This window comes from Notothenia rossii, assembly GCF_949606895.1.
Source record: "Notothenia rossii genome assembly, chromosome: 9".
NCBI classification, from domain to species: domain Eukaryota; kingdom Metazoa; phylum Chordata; class Actinopteri; order Perciformes; family Nototheniidae; genus Notothenia; species Notothenia rossii.
This window is the reverse complement of record NC_136907.1, coordinates 45795389-45814490: the sequence shown is the minus strand read 5'-3', so window position 1 is coordinate 45814490 and position 19102 is coordinate 45795389. Positions and strand designations below refer to the sequence as shown.

Genomic DNA, 19102 nt, shown 5'->3' with positions numbered 1-19102 from the left:
TTGCATCCCAGTTTAGTAGGCTACTCTGGGTCAAACTACAGGGTCTTCATTAACAAAATCCCTGTATTGCTTTAGTGTTTGTCTGGAAGAGAAATGGAGATTTACATGACTGGAGCCATGACTGGATATCAAGGCTGTGGACACACTACAACTGGTTAAATAAGGGCTTTAGGCATAATATAAAATAAGCCACGTTCATCAACTAACATGCAACTTTAGACAATTCTGATATAATTAGAAAAAACCCAATAAAATATGTGTACCATGTACAGCAAGGGTAGTCAACGCGGGCACTTAGTCGCACTCACTTTCTTGCTTGATTTGCGGGACCAGCGTTGCAGTCGGGAAGAAAAGCAATGTAGAGCGGCACCGCATGGTGTAATGTCCAGTGGGGACACGAGGGACATGTCCCCCCCCCACTTTTCGAAATCCTGTTTGTGTCCCCCCACTTTACAAATATGTTTATTATTATTTTTTAATGCAAGCCGTCATCGCCACGGAGCTGCACACAGCCTCTGAGCGAGAGGGAGAGAGAGAGCTAGAGAGAGAGAGAGAGCTAGAGAGAGAGAGAGAGAAAGAGAGCACACCTTTATCTATTTAATGTGTTGTAAAAAATAAAGTAAGAAATCATTCCAATGTGTACTATAGGACAGTAAAAATACAGTTTAAAAGGAGAGTGATTAGTAAAATATGCATAAATAAAAAGAAAGAATGCTAACTAAGTAACATAAGATAAGAATAAACAAGTTTAAATGATTTGTTATTGGTTGTGATCATATTCTAAAGATGTTTGGATTATTGAAAAGTATACAGCTCCCTTTCATCTGAGTGTTGAGAGCTGTATCCATACATTCCTTTTGCTCTCAAAGTGCACCAGATTGATGCATTTGACTTCAACATTTAAAAAGATATCTTCCCGGGGGTGCATGCCCCCGGACCCCCGTAGAGGATGTGAGGTCCACCCCCAAATAAAGCAGGTTCAAATAATTTAATTGCACACATTTTCTTTTAGTAAACACTGAAAACGAGTCCCACAGACCCAAACAGCACACAAAGGTTAAAGGTCAGCATATAATAATGTTAAAATGTGCTAAATATATACACTGCAAGAAACAAAAAAAAGAGGAGTAAAAGTAGCTCACGACTTGTTTTATTTTTTGAAAGTAGTTCTCATCCTAAAAAAGGTTGGTGACCCCTGATGTACATATTGTCCCTATGCCAGGAATCACAAACCAAAAATAGATGGATCGTTCAATTTCGAAAATGTTTCTGTGAATATATATATATATATATATATATATAAATATATATATATAAATAATTTCATCAAAATGTAAATGAGCTCAGTATGTTAAATAATGAACAGCTATTTTGATAATTGGTTAATTTACAAATTGTTTTGTGTTGTAAATTTTCAGTTAACACATCAACACATTTTTGACCAACATTCAAAACACTAAAGATTTTGAATTCCACAATCACATAAGTCCTCAGGACGTAAAGTGGCTCGACCAGAAATCGAAAGACTGCAAGTTTGCTCCTCCAATCCCCATTGGAAGGAATAACCATCGGTGTGTGAATGAGATTAGATTAGATGATGAGCACTTTGGCACCTTGTATGGCAGCCATACAAGGTGCCAATGGGTAAATGGTTACATGCAGTGCAAAGCTCTGAAGTGCTGGAAAGACTAGAAAGAGGCTATAGAAGTCCATTAGGGGAAAAAACATTACATCATTACATTTCAACTACATATTTTTTGTTAAAACTACCAGATCATTAAATAGTGGCAGATGTTTTTGTTGATCAACTTACCAAAGACTCAACTAATAATTGAAGCACTAATATGCATATTGTTTAATGGACAGTTGAGTAAAAATCAGGCAGTGAACTGTACCTTCTCTATTGATTGGGTTTACACTGACTAATCTGTGTAACAGTGAAATAAACACATGACTCCACTAATGTTTGGAAAAATCACTCAGAAAACGAATAAATTATGATTATATTTGGATAGAAATCTTAATGGAACACCAATCCCAACACTTTGAGGACTCCTCATTACCATGGGCGCCGTAAGGGGGTGAAAAGATAGGACGATTCTAAGGGCCCGTGACTGACAGGGTCCCAAACTATTTTAGACCATTAAGAAAAAAAAGTAACCAATGTGATATCTTTTCATGTTTGTTGCAGGCTTTAATATTGAGAATATAAGTAGAAATACCATCTTTCATTAACAATGACTACAAATCAAAGCGAAATGAGAGAGACTTCCTTAATGAGGGTTTCTTTTAGAAGAAGAAGAAGAATCGGAGGGATGAAAACCTCTTTAATGGTCACACAGCACACACAGTGAAATGTGTTCTTTGCTTTTAACCCATCCTAGTAGGCCTACCAGGAGTCTAGTACTAGGAGCAGTGGGTAGCTGTTGGTGCTAGTGGAGCACGCTTATGTACTGTCAAGTCGCCGGAGCCTTGCAGCGGGGGTACTGCTGCGGAAAGCATAAACGCATAAAGCAGACTCTTCACGCTAACGAAGGATCACTTCTTCTTCAGGGCAGGGAAAGTTACGCAGTACGCAGGCTACTGCAGTCAGCTGCTGCCTCTCTGTTGGACTCCGGTGCACATTACTCACGAGATGTAAAAACGAACACACTAACCACTCCGCCAACGCCACAGTCACCCCTGCTGTGCGGGTCGGATGAGAATGTCTGGTGGGCCGGATGTGGCCCGCGGGCCACCAGTTGATGGTCACTGCCCTTCTGAATGAGCCACTGCCGGAGAGCTTCTTATGTTTGGATGGCAAAATTCACTTAAAACGTTTTGCTTCAAAACATCTGAGAAATAATAAAAGATTTATAAAGCAAGAATGTTATACATAGATATTTGATCAAACACCGGTACTCTTACCACCTGGAACTAGTGACTGCTTTAGATAAAGGCTATGTTATATGCTATGCTAATTTCTGTATCAAAATGACAGGGATCATGCTAGAAACAGTAACACAATCTAACTCATATCGTTAAAGACATAACGGCACACACTTTTGAGTTTGGCGGACGGTACTTAATAATAACCAAATAACAAACAAGAGAAAACAACAAGCAGTGTGGCTGAACGGTGGAATAACGCTACAAGCTAAATCTCTATAACAAACTCCTTTCATTGACCCTGTAAATAGGGCTCATTTAAAGGAGACCTATCATGCTAGATTTAAATGATATAGTGTATGACCATAGCTATATAAGGTATATTTATACATTTTATTTTTTATACCAAACAGATCATTTTTTAGCCATGCCTCGTTTCGCTCATTTTCGCTCTATTCCAAGCCTGTCTTTGAAAATTCTGAGCAGCAGCTGACCACGCCCCCCTGCAGAAGAGGGGGGCGTGAGCCGGCGAGAGTCACGTTACCATGTTTGCTGTGATTACGAGTGTGGAATAGACATGTCATCTCAGAGCAATGCATGTGTTCAAGCATATTATCAATTTGATCCAGAAACTGACCCTGAAGCAGCGGAGGTTTTGGTGGAGGTGCAATCTCGGTTGCAGCAGGACGTTTCTGAATGGTTAGTTGACAATCATACCTGTCAACCCTCCCGATTTTCGCGGGAGACTCCCGATTTCATTGCCCTTTCCCGGTTTCCTTCCGGGGTCATATTTCTCCCGATTTCTTACAAAATCAGATTTACACACAACTGTCTCCACTCGGACTTTAATACAGCTACACCATTGTTTGGTTTCCGTGGTAACACGTCTCTTTAGTAGCGCGTGCAACTCAAAGTCTGAGAGGGTGAGGCAGTTATTCACAGAAAACAGAACAAGAATAGACAACTACTCTACTCTCTGCTCACTCCTTTCCTGTAAAATACAGGTCCAGCCCACACATATGCTCCATCAAGGACGGTGCTACAGGCCGCAAGGCAGTGCACTTACAACTACAATAAGCATGTTAATGTTAATCTAACAGCTCTGGCGATCCACTAGCACCCCCCCCCCCCCCAATTTGCATTTTGAAATGCTCCCGATTTCTGAGGTCTAAAGGTTGGCAAGTATGGTTGACAATCTGTTGTCCCTATTTATTTTACTCTGTTTGTTACGATGCTTGCTACTTATTCCGTTCATATTTTGGCTAATTAGCAAGAATGCAATGTGTACAGTTTGTAATTTAGAGTTGACCCAGCAATAAGTCTCTGAAAGGCAGGGAAAAGTTGTGTGGATAGAGGCAGAGCGCAGCGGCAGGCAGGCAGAGGAGCAGGCTGCGATACGCCCCCCCCACAGAGCGCACCCAGAGGACAGGCTGCGTCATCCACGAATCCTCTGTACGTGAGTGTTAAAAGTGCATTAAACTGTTCTAATCCGACAGCCGCTGATGTGCACGGAAGTCTGTCCGTTTCGTTAACATTTGAATAGCCAAATGGACGGAAATCCGTCCTACAGTATATGCGAATGAGAGGTTTGGCAATGCACGTGGCCGTGGGTCATTCCCCTGATAGGTGGAGAGTTGACCAATAAGCGGAGCACCTCTTTGTGACGTAGAAAAGTGTTGAAATCTGGATCCGTTTTTTTCAGATCCGTTGCAGCCCCTTTTTTAGAGATTTGGCTAAGGAGGAAAATAGAGAGGGTTGTGTTTTCTGACACTTGGTGAGTTCCCTGGAACACCGGGGACATATATTCATGTATAAAAGACGTACAAAGGTCCATCGATCTAAATCGATGAAAAGTTCAATACACATTTTGAGTAATATAAAAAGGTAGTAGTGTGTCCACAGCCTTAGGATCATTGCCCCCCCCCCCCCCCACCACCAGTCTATTACTCCCAGAACCCCACTGCCAGCTCCTCCCTTTTCTCCCCCACTTCTTCCCTCCTGCCTCTCCTCCACTCACCCAACTCACCCCCACCCAACCCCCTGCCACCCTCCTCCTTTACTTCCTCTTGGTTTGGAGAGCCTCCCTCTTCCTTCTCCTCTTCCTCCTTTTTCCTCCTTTTGAGTTGAAGAGAGAAGTAAGGGCAGAGTCAGTAGCCTTACTCTCTGAATGCTAGGTGATGACATGACCTCATGAAGAACGACATCCCTTGCTGTTTGTAGACTTCATTTTTTATTTAGTAGTGCTTCCCTTTCTGCCAGTTATCTTTTCCTCACTGTTTGTGTCTTTGTGGATTGTTTCTTGCTATATTTTTGAAGTCCTGTGTTGAGCTAAGTGTTGGGGAGATGTTTAACTATATACTGTACAGGAAGTAGAGTTTGAACATGTAACCCAATAGTGGAACTACATGTACATTTGAATTGGGTTGAGTTTATTACTTTTGGTAAGTGGAGGGTCACTTAATTTAGGAAGCCTTTATTATGTTTCATTTCAGTGAACTTGGCATCCAACAAAATACACCAAAGTGCAGCATTTGTCCGACATGGAGCAATCAGACTTCAGCAATTAAAAGTGGATGCGAACAAAACAAAATTGCGTGCATCCATGTTTAAATGAAAGATACTTATTTCAGTGTGTCCAGCACATATGTAATCAACTTTTTATATCTTATGTTCAGTATTAACTTGTGAAAACTTGAATTGGGCTGCTCCTCTGAGCAGACCAAATGTTATTACAGCAAACAGAATCTGTGACTTGAGTTATTTTTAAGTCAACTCACAAATGAATTCAGCAAAGGGTTTGATAGGGTGTAATACTGGGTTCAGATCAGATGTGTTGAATAAACCCTTGAAATGTGGGACAGAAAGAAAGAATATCTTAAATCTACAGTGCAATGTCTTTCAGGAACACAATCAAAGACAAGCAATAATTGAGCTGCATTTCTATATGGACTTTTGCTGTACAGAACATAAAAAAAGAATAAATTACATATATTTTGGACACCCTTAATAAATTCTATATCTGGGAAATACTAAGAGGTCAAAGGAGGATTAACGCTCGACTCGTTGCGACGGTAAGTTTTGTCTATAAACGTTAATAATCTCCCCAGCACCTGCTAGTGTTGTTCTGTTACCTGTGCTCAACTGTGTGGGATGATCTTATGTTTTGAATGTGTCTGTAAGTGTGTGTATGATTAGAGATTCTTATTTACAGTACAGCACACATGTATGACATACATCAGAATTTGCAACACTAGAACAGTACACTGTGGTCTACTGTCTGGGCCTTTATGCTAGCAGGAATGTATTATATTTCTCTGTACAGTGTTCATGAGCTTCTTTTATTTAATTTGGTGACAATTTGCTGAAAATGCATACTGAATACTTTCCTCCATGTCTGACCTTGTTCTGAATAATTAGTCATGTCATACTTCCCGCTTTTTATAAGGCCTGTTTTGCCACTTTTTTACAGGAATTAACTTCCTGTCAATAAGTTTAACACATTCTGCACAGATGTGGCATAATAACAGAATCCTAAAGGACATCAAATGTGTTTTTTTTAAAGTTATTGGTTGTTATTCATTGAACACATTATGAGGCATATCTTTGGTTTGGGCGTTTCTACATAATATTATTTCTTTAAACCAGTTTGTGCTTCTCATATTTTAAAAACATTTTCTAAAAGATCATTCACCTGCCAATTTTGAAAAACCCAGGTCATTATTTGAAATTCTACCACTCGGAAAGTATTTGCTGCATCCTAAGAGATCCAAAAAAAATTGATTTGAGAGAAACCAATGCTGATTGGATGGATGATCAGATTGGATCCAGTAGATCTTAGAGGGGGAGAGACAAAGAGATCAGCTGTGGCTCAGACTCTCATCTGTTCGTCTCAACAAGCAGCAGAATGACTCCTGTAATAACTTTTACCCAGACATTTATTTAAAACATACTGCCAGGAGTGACAGAAAGTGAAAGCACACCATTGTTGTTCAGTTTTCAATTTATAATTGTAAAAATTGCACCATGCAGTAAAATAGTGTGTATAGACCCACGCAATATAATTAAGAGCTGAATGTTATGAACAATGGAAAGCAGCGCCTCTGTATTTTTGTAAGTATTGTTAAACGCTTTTCAAGATGCAAGTTGTTATAGAACGTTCACCTGAGATAGAACTGAGATAGAACTTTACATCTAAGGGTTAAATCAGTTCTGGAGTGGGCAGAACACATCACTGTGTACTGAAAGGGTTACGTAACAGGAGATACAGTTGTAAATACTTGATGTATCTATTAACATGATATATTTGCAATATACATATTATATGTACATATGTACATGTATATGTATCATATATATATATATACATACTGAATATAATATAGCTGTGAGCCAATTGGTCCATATGGATTTAGTGACGTCAATAGGCCCCGGAAGAACAAAATGGAAAAACAAAAATCTACAACGAGGTGTTCTGGGGCAGCATAGACAGGTATTTTCTGTGTTAGAGTTGTACTCGCTACAGGTGTACTTTGAGGGTTTGTGACTCTGCAAACCGTTTACATGCAGAAAAAGCTACATAACACACAAGGGGACGGGTAATAACCGGAAAAGCATGACATGGGACCTTTAAATCGGCTGGAAGTGCTGCTGTTAGCTAGCTAGCTAGCTTACTAGCAAGCTCGCCAACTATCAATAGGATCATTTGGGTTAGAAAGATTGTTCAACCCAAGACAAAATAACGGTGGATTATTTGTATAGTGTTGTCTTTTAAAGCTGCGTTTATGGTATAGTGGTACTTTAATTAAATAGTGGGGAAAAAACGATTTTTAAAAAACTATGAGCATAGTGCTTTGTTCACCGACCACATAACAGAAGTATTGCCACCTAACAGAAGTAGCAGGACTACTTGGACACACAAAAAAGCAAATGTTAATTCAGTAGTTTGTGACCAACACATATCAATAGTCTTAGTTTAAGAGTTGGTTAAGGTTAGGCAATAAAAACTATGCAGTTAAGGTTAGGGAAAGATGGAGATCATTGTTGTAAAAAAGAAACACTGCCTTCTGGTCGTGGACAGATGAGAAAAGTCAAAGTGACACACCTCTTCCCTAAAGGCCGTGATGTCCTCCAAAGTGGACACAGAGAGGACAGAAGGCCAAAAGTTACACATGAGCAGTCCTTTTCTGTTGTAGAGACAAAACCATTGAGATGAGTTCAAATACAACACAGACCGATTGTTTGAAGTGCAGATTAGACAGCTAGTGAATTAGATCTCAGTAAACAGCAGTGAGGCACTTTCTGAGAGAGAGAGGCTTTCAGCATTAAACAGACAAATCAAAGACAAGTCTCAAAACGCACACTCAAATAAATACAAATTCTAACATTAAGCATTAAAGTAACAGCTGAGGAAGACCAACATTTCCCTTTCAAACAATATGGTCCTCTTTGATTGTGGCTGACCAAACACAGCTTCAGTGGTGTCTGAACACATTAAAGCTGTCCCCATCCCCCCGGCTCTATATGTTGAATCTGCAAATTATTATCTTCAGCCTCTCTGTTCCAATACCTGTTATTCTGATGCTGCTGCCTTAAGCCATCCAAACAGACAGGTGTTGCCAAGGAAACAATCCACAGCCTGTATACTGAGTGCTGTAGACACCAATAGTCTAAAATGCAATGCAAATAAATACAAGAGAAAATAAATATCAGTAAGATGTTTTTTACTTAGGTGTATTATGTAAGAAAACAGAAAGAGACAGAAAGATAATTAGGATACCAAATGTATCATCTTAAACTACAAAACAGTAATTTATAAGTGTTTCTGGTTAATAGACTAATTTAAATGAAACACACGTATTTTTTTTTAAATCAGTTGATCAAGAACTGCATTTGTAAAATGATATTTAAATTAAATAATAACCCATAAGAAAATTCAGGCGGCAATTCTCCCTATAATATATTTATCTTTATTTTAAAATGTAACTGTAGGGGAATACAGTTACCTTTTTTGTATCAGATACCCCCCAAGCCTGGTTGTACTGCAAAAACAGAAACATTGACTGTAATTCGATATGAACAGATTTCACATAAATCTATTAGTTTAGTTGAAAAGAATAATATTAAATTTGAATTGAAAATATTAGGTTAAACTATTGCTAAAAATTGCTTTCAACTCACCTAATACAGTGATGAGAAATTGTTCACATAATACACTTAATTAAAGTCAACGTTTCAGTTTTTTCAGTCTAACACACTGTCACTGACTGTCGCATGCGCATATTTCTCAGAACACGGACACACAGATGTCTCAGAAATGCACCAAACCTCCCACAATAGCATGTGCACGAATGACAGAGTGAGGCTGTTACGCAGTGTTCCACAGTGTTCCAAAGTGTTCCGCTGTGTTCCGCTGTTTTACGATGTTCCTCGCTCATTACAGTAGGAGAGAGTGGCGCTGCAGTGAAGTGAGGCTGTGCGTGGGTGAGAGCTGCTGATGCTCCTGCAGCTGGTCCTTTCCCCGCATTCTCTTTTTATAGCCAAACTGCTCATTTGTGTCTCTTTGACGTCACACACACACACACACACACACACACACACACACACACACACACACACACACACACACACACACACACACACACACACACACACACACACACACACACACACACACACACACACACACACACACACACACACACACACACACACACACACACACACACACACACACACACACACACACACACACAGAGGGAGAAAGACATTGAGCCCGGCAGATCAGTTCAGCCTCTTTTCCTCTGTGATTCAAATATAATTAGTCACAATAGCGGTGCAATTCTCCTGCTGTCTGTTGTAGCCTGTCAGATCCTCACTCTGGCCTCTGGTCTGGAGCCGCTGAAGGTGCTGGATTCACCACAGCTAGCACAAACAAGCTAAAAGGTGTGGCTAATTAAAAATAATGAGCTGTGTTGGGATGTATGTTAGAACTAGATACAAGCATCATGTTGCAGTGGTGCAAAGTACATTACATACACAATTTTGAGGGACATGTACTTTACTTGAGTATTTAAATTGTTTTGCTTCTTCTTACTTCTACTCCACTACAGTTCAGAGGTAAATAGTGTACTTTTACTCCACTTATCCCTTTAGTTACTTGACAGATGTGGATGAATGATGTGAAATATAATCAAGTGTTAAATCAAGGCAAGGCAAGGCAGGCAAGGCAGGCAATTCTATTTATATAGCACTTACATTTTATATAAATACATTATTAGTCTATATCAGACTTTAGTTCCACCTGGAGTAAATTCACAAGCTACCCTGCAGTATACAAAGTCATTCAAACTAGCTGCACCTTTACCAGCTTTGAGAACACTTTAATGATCAATCATTATAAAACATATCATATATATTATTCTGAAATGGAACAATCTGCACAATGACTACTTTTACTGTCGCTACTTTCACTATATTTTGATGATCATACTTTTCTACTTTTACTTGATGTACATTTTGATTGCAGGACCCTGAGTATTCCTACACTCTGGTACTTCTACTTGTAATCAAGTACAAGATCTGAGTACTTCTCCCACCTAGTCGTTTCATACTTCATTCTCAATTACGTCTAGCTAGAAACTTATTTTCTCCGCAACAAGTCCTCCAACTCATACGACCAAATAGGTTGATTGTTCAAGCAGCTTATTACGACCTATAATCACGTTTTAAAGTTTTCGACCTCTAGTGCTCACGTTGACTGCAAACGCTACGGTGGGTCGTATGTTCACAAATAACCCTCTCTGGAAAATCAAAAATGATAGGATAGTTTGGCCATTAAAATGCTTTTTGATTAGATTTCTAGCGAGAAGCGTATATTGTACTTTCAGAACCCACGTCCAGTGGATGTGTAGGATCTATAGTTTGATAGATATTACGTAGATTATTTGAGGTCTCGTCAGGAGAATGTGTACAGTATATACTACGTCTTTCCCCCTATTAATTTCTATTAACTGCAGCGTCCATGTACAGTTAGCGTTAACCAGGCCCGGACTGGCCATCGGGAGGACCGGGAGGTTTCCCGATGGCCTGGCCTGTTATGTGCCCTGCTGGCCTGAGGCCTTTTTTATGTATGTATTGTGAACGCAATGCTGCGCAAATGTGGGTCTGACTCTGCCTCACAGAGGGTGACTGGCTGTCTACATGATGTGGCCTGCCGACATGGCCACTTTCAAACAGATCATACACAATGCCCTCGATTGGTCTCTGTGTGTCATTCAAGCTCGGGAGGGTGTGTATGTGTGGCGCGAGCGAGCGAGAGAGAAAGCGCCCGCACCGGTTACGTGTATTGTTGTTGTTAGCATCTGGTGCTAGCTAGCAGTGCTAACGGACATAATAAGCTGTCAACAAGATGGAGCAGAGTCCTCTCCTGTAATACTGAGAGACTGATAACTACATTTCAGGTGAGGTAAAGGACTTTCTTACCTTATTCACACCAACGGTGTTTCAGGGCCGGTTCGGAGCTGGAGCTTGAAAAGCACCGGGTTTTCCTGTTCACACCGCAGCAGAGCAGCCTCTGAGCTCCGGAATCCGGTTCATTTCGAGCACCAAAAAATTGTCCGGCCAGAGCAAAAGCACCACATACGTCACGCTTACGTCGAGTAAGGGGCAGGGGCGGGATCAACTCCTGAACAACAACAAAAAGCCGGCGTTTTATCCAGTTTGTACACAACGATGGAGAAACTTAACAAGCAGCAGTGGTCCACTGAAGAGACAAGCTATCTACTGGGAATCTGGTCTTCCGAAGAGGTACAGAGGAAGCTGGAGTACAATCGGCCATTGTTGTTGTTGTTGTTGTTGTTGTTGTCGGTGTCAGCCGTGCGGTTTGGCTTTATGAAGCAGGCACGCAAACGGTTACGTCATGACGCAAACAATGACGCAATGACGCAGCACCAGTCGGACTCTGGGCAGTGTGAAAAGAGCCGGAGCTAAACCGAAGAACCGGTTCTGAACCTGAAAAGCTCTAGCACGGAGCTTGAACCGGAGTTGCGTTGGTGTGAATGAGGTATCTGAGTGTTTAGATAGTTAACTTAGTCTAAGTTCTCAGTGGGTCTCAAACGGTTTGGTCACCATTTATTTAAACACATATTATTTCCATTTGAAGGGGGAGTGATTAGTAAAATATGCATGAATAATAAAATAAAAAGTTAACTAGGTGAAAAAAGGTAAGATAAACTTTAAAAACTTGTTGCTGCTGCCTCAAAGAGGAGCAGGGGGGAGACAGGTGAGGCCGATTCAGGAGCCCAGACACACTCACAACTATAAATGAACCAAAAACAAATAAGTAAACAAGTTTCAATGTTTTTTCATATTGGAGATGGTATGTTATTGGTTATGGTCATGTTCTTATGATTTTATGATTATTTAAATGTATACAGTTCTGTTTCATATGGGTGTTGTCTCTTTATTTCCCCCTCAAAGTGCACCAGATTGAGGCATTTAAGTCCAACATTTAAAAAAATGTTATGGAGGGGCATGCCCCTGGACCCCCCTAGAGGATTTGAGGTCCACCTCCACTTAAAATATGTTCACATGGATAGGTTACGAAATAGATTTGCACATTTTTTTAAAATAGTAACCCATGTCCATATGTTTATTCTGGGTAACTAGATTTAAAGTTCAGGGCTATCACTATGGGCAGCAACGCTGTAAATATTGACAAATAAATCCAGGAAAATGGCACAAAAGAAAACTGGTAGTGGCCTGGCTGGGTGTATAATTCCCGGCCTGACTTATTGTCCCAGTCCGGCCCTGGCGTCAACCCTCAGTTTTCATAATAAAACCGTATTCCCCTCACTGTCAAATGTTTTGACAGTGATATCTGCAGTACTCATCAACTAAAAAACATCTTTGTTTATCCTTTTTAATTACACAACATTAATTGGTTTAAATTGTGTACACTGCTTTTGTGTTTTTCCCCATAGGTTTTTCCCTTTCGATTGTGAGAGACACATTTCTTTTTTCAGAGGTTTTGTTAGGCGAAAATATCTAACTACTACTATAATCCTCAGCTATCGTTGAAGATCGGTGATTGGATGTTTTAGCCGCAATGCACATTGGGATATGGTGTTTATGCGATTTGAAATCCGAAAACATTTAAAAAATAATAATACTTTATTCCGAGTGTGCTTGTTTTTCTCTTTGGAAGTCAGCACATAACGGTATTGTAATACTCGGTTCGGCTGCATTACATATTACATATCTGCCGTAGTTCTTTAATTATAGAGCCCTGATTAGAAGACTTCTAGACAAACTGGAAGAACTGCCACCGAAACTGAATATGCGACGTGGATCATAAATCTGTCAACAATTAAACAACATCTTCAATTTCTCTTCACACAATACGTCTCCTTGCAGTATCAACATTAATTCGGCTGGCTTTTATATTTTATCCAATTGGTAGATAATTCTTTGAATTAAAGAATGTAAATACTGAGTTGAGAGAATAGTCAGGGGTTTTGGGTGATGGGAGACACATCTATGGAATCAGAACTTCAATAGCTTACCGTTAAATGACGGATATACCTTTCTGTCTGTGATGTTTTACAAATCAGATATTAATGTCTAGAACTACAATGTGAAATAATATAGCAATATCCTGTAAAATTATGTGAAAACATGAATAAAACTACACATCTTCAGATGTTATACATACACAAGTGTCCTAAACTAATAATACAAAGTTATTATGGCATTCTAGACAAATACAGTTTCCGGTGTGTGGCCCAATCTCTCTCGATTTGAAGCTAATGCATTGTACCATGAACCTGTATACACCTGTAACAGTCAAAGACAGGCAACTGTTGAGGAGTTTGAAAGGTAGTTTCTGAAGATGTTACAAATAAGTTCATTGTAATATTATGTTTGATATTATTATGTTTTATTAACTTGAACACTGGGTCATGTTAAGACCATCTTTTCTGTCGGTTTGGTGTTACCAAAGTCTTAGACTTACAAACTTACAAAAGTAGTGAAATGTATGAATTACACTGTATATAAATGTGTAATTCATGTCTAAAAGGAAAATAAAAATTGAGTAAAATAGGTGTGTATCACTCTACTTTCACCACAGCAGGGACTGAGATACGTTAGGACTGAATAATGACTTCATATTACATTCCAAGGTGCATTTGATGTGTACAAATACAAATTGAGCATTATAACTTTTTTTTCAACCAACAATTTGTTACAAATAGGTTTTTTTCGAAAAACTATTTATATAAATATAAGAAACTGGAAATCTCACTATTTACAATATTGAACATCGGATCTTTCAACCAACTATTCATTATTCACCTTTAAACTTGACAGTTTTTTAACCTGCACCACCTAGTGGTTAAAGCACGTTATTACACGTTTAGAGTAATTGCAATGCAGGTAAGGGTTGTGTTGCTAATCTTTGCTGCATGTTTTGTTGGATATGTTGTATTTTATGAAACATTTTAAATATAAAGATTAAATAAAAAATAGGGGGAAAGTAGAAGGTCAATGATAGAAATATAGAATATAAAAAATCAAGAAGATACTGTAAGTGATCTCTACAATACAACTCTTTAGTGCCGGATGTACACACATATTAATAGGAGGATGTGCAAAACAGACAAACTAATTAGGCTTTATTTAAACATGAAAGAATACTTTAAGTTAAGGTCTTCTTTTAAATAAGCAAAAAGCTTTGGGGTATCTACAGATAAATATTAAGCCTGACAAAGTACTTAACGTCTAATATATTGCATAGTTTGTTTTGGGACTTGACAATCAACTTTCTTACAATGTTAATGTTGAAGCACTTATTTTAACTGATATTATACATATATGACGGTTTAATGGTGGAGGTATATACATATTGATAGATGTCTTGTAATGCAACTGTTAGTAGAGAATAACGAGTAATTAATATACTTTATAGCAGGGGTCTCCAACACGTCGATCGCGAGCTACCGGTAGCTCGCAAGCTCTCAATAAGTAGCTCGCCAAGCAAATCCAACATATAAAAAATACACACAACAAAAAAAGAAATGTAATTAAAAGAATCTACCCTATGCATAAACGAAACCTCAATCATAGCGAGTTCTATCTACTTACTACAACTTTATATCTATCTAACACCCCTCCTCCCCCCACCCCCACCCCCACAATGAATATCGACCAATCACGTTCTTGCTTGATTTGCGGGACCAGCGTTGCAGTCGGGAAGAAAAGCAATGTGGAGCGGCAGCTCACCGCTTCATAAGGAGTTTAACCGTGATTTTCCTTCTGGCAGAATCTACACAACACATGAGCCCCATTGAACACAGCCTAGTCATGCCAGCCTATACAGCACATGAGGGGCAGAGTTTTACTCTGTGTGTGTTGCAACTTGCATATATATTTATTGCACTTGACGCACACACACGCATGGCGTAATTTCCACTGGGGACAGGGGGGACATGTCCCCCCCACTCTTCAAAATCCCGTTTGTGTCCCCCCACTTTACAAATATGTTTATTCTTTTTTTGAGACAGAGGGAGAGAGAGAGCTAGAGAGAGCACACATTTATCTATTTAATATAGATGTACAAAATAAAGTAAGAAATCATTCCAATGTGTACTATAAGACAGTAAAAAAAAAAAAGTTTAAAATGATGTGATTAGTAAAATATGCATAAAGAAATTAAGAATGCTAACTTAAATAAGATAAAAAATAAACAAGTTTAAATGATTTGTTATTGGTTGTGATCATATTCTTTACATGTTACTTGTTAGATGTTTTTATCCAAAGCGACTTATACTCAATACTGTGGACAATCCCCACAGGAGCAATTTGGGGTAAAGTGTCTGGCCCGGGGACACAACCACATGCTGACTGCAGCGGGGTTTGAACCTGTGCTCCCCTGATCCGAACACCAACGCACTACTCCACTGCGCCACACGCCTCCCTGTGTGTTCTAAAGATGTTTGGATTATTGAAAAGTATACAGCTCCCTTTCATATGAGTGTTGAGAGCTGTATCCATAAATTCATGTTGTGCTCAAAGATTGATGCATTTAACTTCAACTTTAAAAAACAAAAATCTTCCCAGGGGTGCATGCCCCCAAATAAAGCAGGTTAAAATAATTAAATTGCATACATTTTCTTTTAGTAAACACTGAAAACGGGTCCCACAGACCCAAACAGCACACAAAGGTTAAAGGTAAGCATATAATAATGTTAAAATGTGCTAAATATATACACTGCAAAAAACAAAAAAAGAGGAGTAAAAGTAGCTCACGACTTGTTTTATTTTTTGAAAGTAGCTCTCATCCTAAAAAAGGTTGGAGACCCCTGCTTTATAGGGATCTGCAGATAAATGTTTAATCTTCTCAAGCACCAACTATCAAATATCTCTCCTGATTGTTGGCACTTGACAATCACCTTCACTGAATTTTACTCAGGTGTAACTAAAGTCTGCTTTAAGGGTTGTTTATATTTCACATCATTAATCAGAATCTGCAAAGTAAGTAAAATAAATGTAGTGGCGTACAAATACCAGGTTAACCTCTGAATTGTAGTGGAGTTGAATTACAAAGTAACAATAAATTGCATGTTGTACATGCTGCTGTAACAAAAACATTTCCCAACTTGGGATAAATAAAGTATATCTTATCTTAAGATGATCGATGGCTACTGCCATATTTGCAAAATTTGCCTCTGAACCTTGACAAGTGCATGTTTCAGGCTTATCAATTAACAACAGGAGGGGTCACAAACATAAGACCAGCTGTTAAATAAAGCTCTTCTGACCTTAGCTATCATGTGGGTATATAATGCTGTCCATTAGGGACACACAATTTCCATCCATTTATTAATTGCATGTTTTAAATTTGATAACACCAATTTGTTTCCCATCCCCTAAACCTCCAGGGGTGTACACAGTTTAATACTGCCAACTTCTAATTGTGGGAAATACGAAAACGTCTTTTAGAACTACAATTCCCATTTGAGACGTGCCATAGAACATGGAACACACAAATAGCGAGCTCTCGGCTCTGGCCCGCATGTGTAGTTCTGGGGGGTGGGATGGCCTAGTTCGAATCCTGTTTTGGATAGTCTGCTATGGCGGCTTCGTTCCATTTCAAAGTGCTGTTTGACGCTCGGCGTAACCTTGGCGCACTGCCACTCCAACATCCAATCACAGAGCTTGAGGACTAATCACAGAGTTTGTCAAGCAAAGGGACTGGTGTGGTCCAAACGATAGCTGAGGATTATGGGTAGTGTAGTATCTTCGGCCATCCTAAACTCCGAAAAAACTATTTGTTTCTCCGAATCGAAGGGGAAAAGCACAAAAGCATTGTACACAATTTAAACCAATCAATGTTGTGTAATTAACAAGGATAATCTTGTGTTTTTGAGTTGATGAGTAGTGCAGATATCACTGTAAAATAATTTGACAGTGAGGGGAATAGTTCCGGTTTTATTATGAAAACTTCGAGACCGGAAATACTGTTTTCACCCCGTGAGGGTTGACGCTAACTTTACATGGGCGCTGCCGTCAATAGAAATGAATAGGGGGAAAGACGTAGTATATTAACGTTCTCCTGGCGAGACCTCAAATGATCCTCCTAATATCTATCAAACTATAGATCCTACCCATCCACTGGACGTGGATTATAAAAGTACAATATACACTTCTCGATAGAAATCTAATCAAAAAGCATTTTAATGGCCAAACTATCCTACAATTTAGGGTTTTCCAGAGAGGGTTATTTGTGAACATACGACCCACCGGAGCGTTTGCAGTCAACGGGAGCACTAGAGGTCGAAAACTTTAAAACATGATTATAGGTTGTAATAAGCTGCTTGAACAATCGACTTATTTGGTCATATGAGTTGGAGGACCTGTTGTGGAGAAAATAAGTTTCTAGCTAAACGCAATTGAGAATGCAGTATGAAACGACTACAAACAATATTGTGATTATTTACCCATTAGCCAGCATAATAACGGATTTGGTAAACTGAACAGTGAGCCGCCACCCCGAAAATACGTTTGCTCTAAAATTATATAAATAAATTACTATTATCATTAATTGAGAATGCAGTTTAGTTCTGTGGGAACGTATTTTTTAGGAGACAGGATTGACAGGTCAGCCTCTTTCAGGATCCTGCTGTCCTCCGTCAGGTCATTAACCCGGCTGAATGGAGGGACTCTCATTACTGTTATTAGCTAGAGTCAACACGTTCACTGTCAGGGAGGACCATGGTAGATCAGACTTGTGTGAAGCTGAAGATGTAGATTTATTAGCCAATATTATCCTCCATAATGTAGGAAAGCAGAACACGAAGACAATCTAATAAAGTAATTCTTAATGATTGCTGATCTAGCGTTCAAGATCACTTTGGACTTAATGTATTCCCTTTATAATATTACTAGAATATTCAAGGGATTATAATCTAGTTTATTGCCTCATAACATTGAATTGCTTTTATGTGAAATATGTATTACTTTTTATATGGTATTGTAGGGACTAGGGATGTAACGATACCAAAAACTCACGGTACGATAATATCGCGATAACAAGTCCACGGTACGGTATTTATCGCGATATTGAATAATAAAGGTAAGAAGAAAAAAAAATCATACATTTTTTTTTTAAATAAAACATTTTTTTACTTGGAAAATGTTTCTTTATTACATAATAAATCTGATTTTTACAGCATTTTTGTAGGATAGCAGTATTTTAAAGTGTCAAAAACAAAGTGACAGTAACAGACTGGAACAAGAAAACCAGTGTTTTTGTACCTACTAGTACTACCAAACAAAGTAAGCATTTTCTTTATGCCACTGCATCTCACAAATAAACAAGGACATTTAATAATCAGACCCTGCAATAAAGTACATCAAGTTTCACTTTAGTTTTTCAAGTAACTCAACTCAAACTCACTAGTCACTCACTCAGCATCATCAGACAGGTTTTTAGGAGAATGTCCACATTTCCAGGTATTTATAAGCTGGGATGTTTGGGCATTTACAATATCCCCTGCTCTGGAAAAAACTCTCTCGCTTGGTACTGATGTTGCTGGGACACTAGTGGTCGCGTTAACCGAATATTTTATTTAACAATGACGGAAAAATCTGAAAGCAGTCTGTAATTTTGACAGATTAGAACAAACTCGGAACAGCGCCAACGTTTCCCCAGAGCCAGGCTCTGGTGTTATGCCGT

General features: G+C 39.0%; 1 protein-coding gene across 2 annotated transcripts in view; it reads left to right on the top strand.

Moving 5' to 3' along the window:
* Positions 1-19102, top strand: part of LOC307020585 (disks large-associated protein 1-like) — a 261124-nt gene that overhangs the window by 136298 nt on the left and 105724 nt on the right. The gene's annotated exons all lie outside the window — the stretch shown is intronic.